An 8,225-nucleotide genomic window follows, 5' to 3' on the forward strand; every position below is an offset into this window, starting at 1 on the left:
GATCTTTTCCCAATTTGTTGGTTGCCGTTTTCTCCTATTGACAGTGTCTTTTGCCTTACAGAAGCTTTTTGAGAGGTGGAACATCATTTTCTGCTATGATGCTTAATTTCCATTATTGACTTGATGGGATGTAGAAATGATGGCAACAGGAGTCAGGGACTGGCCAGATAGGGCAAGGACGCCTTAGTAGCAGTACTAAGGATGTCTTTGATGGAGACCAGGAAATCCAGAAGAGAGCTCTGGTTCTTGGTCTCTTATTATTCTTGCCCTTCTGGAAGCTATATATGAGGACATGGCTGGAACTGAGAGAGGACTTGATTTGATGAATGGACTACCCTCTCATGCCTCCCCTTTATCTCACCCCAATCTCTACCTTAGATGAGTCCCACAGTCTTTACATATTAAAAGTTCAATCAATTTAAAATGTCCGATATCTTTTAAAATTCAAAGTCTCTTAACTGTGGGCTCCACTAAAATACATTCTTCCTTCAAGAGGGAAAAATATCAGGGCACAGTCACAATCAAAAGCAAAACCAATGTCTGGGATCCAACTCACGATCTTCTGGGCTCCTCTAAGGGCTTTGGTCACTTCTCCAGCTCTGCCCTTTGTAGCACATATCTTGTCTTCCGGGCTCCAGATGTCCGTACTCCACTGCTGCTGCTGTCCTTGGTGGTCATTGCATGGTACTGGCATTCCCAAAACACTGCTGTAACTAGGCTTTACCAATAGCCTCTCATAGACTGTCTTCATGGTGCCAAGCCTCAACTCATTTGCATGACACCTTCAGTCCTGGGCCATCAATTGCAAACTGAGGCTGCATCTTTACCAATGGCCTTCCATGGCCTCTCACTGTGCCGAGCCTCAGCTGCTCTTCATGCCCTCTTTGTGCTGTCAAAACCAGTACCATCTTGGTGACTCTTACACATTACCAAGTCCTGCTGTAGCACAGGTGAGTTAAAAAGCCTTTAGACAGCAGCTTGATAGAACCCTACTTCCTCTAATCCCTCCTACTGCCTTGTCCTTCCCTCTCCTAAGGACATTATAATAAAGCATTTCTTCAATGGTCTGTGAATTTCATTTATCAAATTTGTGAAACAAAAGCCTGACAGATGCCAGATCATTGAAAGCTTTGTGTGGCTGTGAGTATGAAGAGCCCCACATACCAAGCTAGGCTCATCAAGAGCTAAGAAAAGTTCCATTACTCTAAGGACACCCACAAATTTTTCAATGCAAGAAACTGTATGAAAACCATCTTGGCATGTCTATTAAGGAGTTTCTAGGTTGAGTGAATTGGGTAAGAAGACCTATCTTAAGTGAAGGTGGCACCTTCCCGTGGGCCAGAGTCCCTAGACTTAGAAGGTGGGAAAAAGCAAACTGAGTATAGCATTTATTCCCCTCTCTGCTTCCTGACAGCAGATGCAAGGCTGCCTAGCATTCCTTATGTCATAATTTTCCTGCCATGGAGGACTGTAAATTTAATCTGTGAACCAAAACAAGTCCTTTTTCCCTCAAGTCAATTTTATCAGGCATTTTGCCACAAACACAACAACAAAAATACCTGCTAGTAATAATAACTAATAGTAGCCTACATGTCCTTGCACGTGTGTGTGTTCATATTGTGTGTCCATGGGTATAAGTGCATATCTGAATCTTTGGTTATGACGTGAAGAAAAGAGAGGCAAATTCAGAAATTATGTGATTATTTGTGGGTGAGGTTAGAAAAGAGAAATAAAATATGAAAACCTTCCATGAGCAGATAGAGTAACCATCATTAGAATAAAAGTGTTCTCTCCTCATTATCAAAGAGGAAAATTGAGTTTTAGGCCATCCAAATTGGGATGGGGGGATTTTATTACATATGGTGTTCTTAATCTTGGAAGGAGAATTTGGTAGATGAAATATGGGAAAGAAAATTCTAAGGAGAGGGTAGACAAAAGCTCAAGTCATTCATTGTCTTAGTTACACTTTATTATTACAGAGCCATTTAAGCTCCCAGGACACCAGGAAGAATATCACAGATATTTTTAGGAGTATATTAGTTATATTGATGCATTAAAGCAAATGGTGACATTTGAATTGTTAAATAGAGGACATTAATCATAAAGAACTGGTAAAATAGTTCTCTGAACTTTGGAAACACAGTGCAGAATTCTGTTTGGCTGGTAAAATTTGAATGTTGCCTCCTGGTTGTACTCTGGGTATGTATAAGAAAATCATAATTTATCCACAAAGTGTTCTTTCCTCTGACCTGGTGGGGCTTCCTTTCCCCATGATGGATTGCCTCATCCTGGAGCATGATTATCTCTGAATTAGCTCTCCAGCTCGATCTATTTTGCCTATGCACAGAGGTCTGTGGTATGAAGTGTGTGTTTTCTACGGTACCTTGAAAACTAGCTAACTGCTCATAACTAAAAATCTAGGTTGCTGGGGAAAGTTGTTCTTAGGTTGACAACTAGACTGACAAAAGAAAATGTTTCACTCATAGGGCTTAAATTTTGAGATAATTGATCTAATAAAGAAAATTTAATTAACTAGTAATGTTATACATGTTTGAATTTTTATACCCAAACAGGCATAACTTACAGCTACAGATCTTGGAAATGGGCAGTGGTTTGCAGCTGTGCACAAGGGTTTTTTTGTTTTTGTTTTTTTTTTTTTTTTTTTTTTTTTTTTTTTTCCATTCTGAACTATGGACCCCTGAGCAGCATAAGCAGACACTGCCATGAGAGGACCAGGACCATGTCATTTCCAGAGAAAATGAATTTGTCCTCTTTGCTTCTTTGTGTGTGTGCATAAGAGTGTGTGTCAATGAACTAAGTTGGTGTGTGATTTTTCTGTGCCTTATTATTTTGATGATTACCTGCATATCTCAGGGCTCTGAGATATTAAATTATAACTAGTCAAAAATGTGCCAAAATTATTTCTTCTATGCTTATTATTGATAATCTTGGGATATAATGTAAGGAAAATTAAAAGGGGGAAATGAAGAGATAGAAAAGTTAATAAATAAAACTTACTCCAAATTCTTGATTTTTTCCATTGTATAAAAATTAGATTCAGTTCTGTCTAAACATTTTCTTTTGAGAAAATAGGAACTGTTTTATTACCCGATGAAAAGAAAAAAAACCTTCTCTGCTCCTCCTCCAGAGAAGAGCATTTCTGTTTGCTCATTTGTTTAAACTTAGGTGTGTTAGAATCTACAATCTCTGGAAAGAATAGCAGGACTCAGAATCAGTGGGTTTTAAAGAAAGAAATGAACATTCAGAGCATTTTCTAGAGGCCTAAACTGTTAGACCAGTGAATAAACTTAATGAATTTTTAGTGTAAGGTGTCTTTAAATGTATATGCAAGTTCTAGGATATATGCATGCACTCTAGAACTAAACATACTCATTTTGAGAAAATAAAATAAGTGATAGGGTTGAAGCTTTGCTCTTAAAAGAATACAAAGCTGAGGTTTGATGACTTGGTTCCAGTTCTTCCACAGGTTTTGTCCACGTGATTTAAGATGGAGCCTGTATCAGTTTTTAAAGCAGGTGCTTCCAGACCTGGTTTTGTGTGTTCTTCCTTTAGCCTTAGCACCTTAGCATTTTCTTCAAAAACCTAAATCCACTGCTCCCAGCCAAGAAGCTGGAGTGTATAGCCAGCTAGCATTCCAGAGACCAGAGGTTTTCAAGGATCTCCGTTTGCAAGGCAGGAGTGATGAGATCTCAGCAAGCTTTCTGCAAATACCTACAAATCCTGAAGTGCATTTACAGGCTAGTGCCCTTCCTTCAAAAGAGCCAGAGGAAGCAGAAACCTTTGCACAGGACCTTTGTCATTCCAACTTCTGTGGAAGCTGACCTAACAAGACATCCAGCCATCATCAGGGCGAAAATGGTCCACAAGAACATGAGATCTTCCTGTATGATGGATGCTATGCTGATTTCAAGTTAAGGTGATGAAGACACCCCACCCCAACCCCAAACGTTTGTCAAGTGAACTTCCTTCTGACTGAGCTACAGAACGTGTTCTTCATTTATACTTCTCTCAGACACTGTGATATTTATCCATAAGTATCTACCTGGCACAACCTAGTGTCATTTGAAGGAAAACCTTCCACTTAGAAATTACCTAGGTCAGATAGTCCCATGGGCATGTCCATGGGAGATTGTCTTGGTTATTAATTGTTGTAAGAGGATCCAGCCCATGTGTTAGCATGTGCTTCTGGGATGTATAAGAAAGCTAGTTAAAAATGAGTCTGTGAGACACCCAGAGTGTGAACTGGCAAGCAAAGTCTCTGTGATTCCTGCCTTCAAGTTCCTGCTTCTAGTTCCTTCCTTAGGTTCTCTCAGTGATGGACTGTGATCCATACGTATAAAATGAAATAAAATCTTTTCCTAAGTTACTTCTGGTTAGAATGTAACCCAGCTGCAGAAATGAAACCACCGCAGATATTGAGATCTTCAAAATACAGTGACTGGCTTGTGTCTGCCTTGGAAAAAGAAAAAAAAATAAAAACAATCTCAAAGTCTCCTATCTCTGCCTTTTATCTTCATCATTACACATTTGGGGGCATGGTTCTAATCAGGAAAAGTCACACCACGGAACATATTTTCAGAGAAGTGTGAGGATTTTCTCCTATCTTTAAAATCAGTACTTACCCCAAACTTCAGATCATTTCCCAAAAGACGAAGCGTGACGTTTCTGATGTCAGAACAGAAATAATGGATGCAGGTAGCAGACACTCACAACTATTTTTTTCCGTATCAACTTTTTGCTTTAAAAAGTAAATTACAAGATTCAGCTAGTAGAGCATGGAGCTCCCTGCTTTGCCCGCTGCCCCCGCTCTCTGTGGAGATCTCTAACGCTAGTGCTTTCTTGTTCCCTTCAGAGATATTTTATATAACCAGGCACACGCTTTTTTGGTGTACCATTATAAAGTTGTCTTTTCTCACTTACTGAAAACTAAAAATTATTCTATATCACTTTTAAAATGGCATTCTCATTTAAAATATAGCAACTATATCTCATTTAAACATACAGTATCCTTACCTTATTTTTAAAATGAAAGAAGAAAGTAAAGCAAATTTGTCATAATGATTTTGTTGTTTATTACCTCTAACCACTGTCTGAAATTAGGTATATAGGTTGGCAATATTTTTAAATGTTGTATTTTATTTTACTACTCTTTAATGACTATTACGTGTCTGAAAACAAAGTATTTGTATTTGTTTAATTAATAAATATGATAGATTTTTATAACTAACATTATTGCATTGCATAGATTTAATAAAATTTTTTCTGTATTCTATTGCTGAACACTGACCTGTTGCTATTCTAGACTCTGTTCAGATGAACATTTTGGCATACTCATTACCCGTGGTCCAGTACACCTTCATAGAAAACTCCAAAAAGTGATTTTGCAAATTAAAATCGATGTGTTAGAATGGCAGGTCATGTCATAACATACCACACACTAGGCCCAAATAGTTCCACATGTAAAAATTGAGAGGGAGAGAGGGAGCAGTAGCAGAGAGAGAGAGAGAGAGAGAGAGAGAGAGAGAGAGAGAGAGAGAGAGAGAGGAATGTTCCTCATATATATGTTCTGACATAGTTGCCACAGGTAAAGGTGGGAGGTGAGCCCAATGGATTCTGGGAATATGGTGGCTTTGGAAAAACTAGATATCCGTATATAGAAGAATGAAACAAGATGTGTTGGGAACCCAAAGTCCTTTGCTCACTTGGATAAGGACTACAGAAACCAAGAATTTTGAACACACAAGTCTCTCTTCAAGAGAAGAAATGTATAACCAATTTTCTACTCAGAAGGCTAGGAATGGAGGTGGTTAATAGCCTAGGTGACCCCAGAGCTGTAGGGCCAGTCTATATGAAGTTCCTCCAAGCTCCCACAAGTAAGACACAGTGTAGAGGAATTTTAGTCCAGCAACATGGCTGCTTTAGCAAGTAAGCACATCCAAAGACCTTTTAGGCTTAAATCCTTCTGGCTGAAATATAGACATGCACTTAGTTCACCCCTTTAAGGTAAAGTTATTTTGTAGAAGGAAGCAGCCATGTTTGGAAGTGGTATCTAATTGAAGGGCAGACAAATGGATGAAGCAGAGAAATAATGACAAAATGAGTCAGAGATACAATATGCCCAACTCTCATGAGAAGAGAAGAGTAGCTATTTAATAACAGCACAGGGAGAGAGATTCAGTCAACTGGGAGTCAGTACAGTTAGTACAATGCAGTACAGATGAGTTTGTGAGTTCATGAAGTTAAGTGCAGATCAGCAGAGGCAGTTGAAGACAGGGTATAAAAATAGGCCAGACGATTAGAAAAAATTACCAGAATTAGTTTGAGGCCAAACAGAACAATTCAATGGGAAACCAAGAGAAGTTAAATTTAATCAGTTGGCTTAGAGAGGAGTTTGAGCCAGAATGGCTCACTTAAGCCAGCCAGCCCCAGTTCAAAAAGAACTAGAAAGGATAGATAAACTTATTCACTCTTTCACATAAGTCTCAGAGGCTGAAATGTTCTAGGCCTAGGTTAGCAGATGGAGGTTGGAAGATTAGATTGTGTAGAGGCTTGAAGCTTTTAGACTTAGCTCTTAGCATAATGATAGATATAAAAAGGAAAGAAACACTCTGGGCTTAGTCCAGGCCATGCGTTCATACTTCTTGGGGATGGTTCTCATCCTATTCCTTTATCTGAAGAAATAAAAGCTACCTTTATAGGACAGGAAGTAGCTAATCTAGGTCACCTCTGTGCTAACTGTTGACTATAACTAAATGAGGTACTCCTATCAGGACCATAAGACAATACATGTAGCCCACCTATAGAACCCATCTTTATGAAAGAAGAGACATGTATTTTTGAGAAGCATTTCAATGTAATTGTGCACCCTTCTATAGATGGTATTGTGTTACATCAGGAAACTTTTATAAATTGTACTGTACTTAGATATGCCTAAAATATGTGATGTTAGACTTTAAGAGTTTGAACCAACCCTGGCTATTGAGTCGTGTGGAACTGGATTTCTTTCTTGCTTCACATAGCTCCATGGCACTTTCAGAGACACCAAAAAAAGATGGCTCTTTTTTTAAAAGACAGTATATATTTTGTATGTATAATTTTTTTTGCCTCATGTATTTATGTATATCAAGGGTATGTATGTCTACAGAGTCCAGAAAAAAAAAGTGTCAGATCCTTGGAAAGTGGAGTTACAGAGAGTTATGAGGTACCACATGAGCGCTAGAAACTGGACCTGGGTTGTGGAAGAGCCATCTCTTAGCCTCAAGGTGCTTCTTCTTAAGTCAAATTAAAACTAGATAGTGACTCAGATATAAATCTGAAAGTGACAATATCAGAGGAAAACATGGAAAGCAGTGCCAGTGCTTCACTTCTGTTGGGTTGGTCAATAACCTTTGAGGAAAAACTCTAAAAACACCAGGGTGAAGGAAAGCAAAATAGACATATGGTAGAATGGCTACCTAAAGTAATGTCTGGAGCACAGGAACAATCATTAAAGAGAAGAGACAAACTAGGAGGAATTATTTGCTAGTTATACATTTGACAAAGATGAAGCCTAAAATATATGAGACAAACAAAAAACCCTCAGTGACAGAAACCAAATAATTCAATTAAAAATAAACATTATACCTAAGTACACCTTTCTTAAAAGAATACATACAAATGGGCAGTAAGTCTATGAAAATCTCTGAATTTTTAAAACATTGATTGAAATAACAATGTGAAAACCACAACAGGACACAGTGCAGAGATAAAAAGATCATGAGGAACCTATTCCAACAGGTACACCTACCTCTGCATCTATGGCTCAAGGAATGTTATGGAAGAAGGGTCAAAAAGAGTGTAAGAGCCAGAATATTGGAACATCTTCTGTGAAACAGTTATCAAGAGAGAGAGAGAGAGAGAGAGAGAGAGAGAGAGAGAGAGAGAGAGAGAGAGGAAAAGTGAGAAAGGGAGAGGAAGGAGAGGGAGAGACAAGAAAAAGAAGAAAAAAGACGAGAACAATGACACCATGTGGACATGTGGACATGCTAATGTGGAAAGAGGGAAATTTCATGGAGTCCCAGGACCTAGTCAAAAACTACAGCTGACTGCTGAAAGAAGGAATGTTAGCCTTTCCTAATGATGAGTGCCACGCACACTTGCGTGATGGCGGTATTTGAGGTGAAAACTTCAAGGAAAGTCAGCCTCTTGCCTCTGCATTGTTGCCT

Source organism: Mastomys coucha, unplaced genomic scaffold, assembly GCF_008632895.1.
Source record: "Mastomys coucha isolate ucsf_1 unplaced genomic scaffold, UCSF_Mcou_1 pScaffold16, whole genome shotgun sequence".
NCBI classification, from domain to species: Eukaryota; Metazoa; Chordata; class Mammalia; order Rodentia; family Muridae; genus Mastomys; species Mastomys coucha.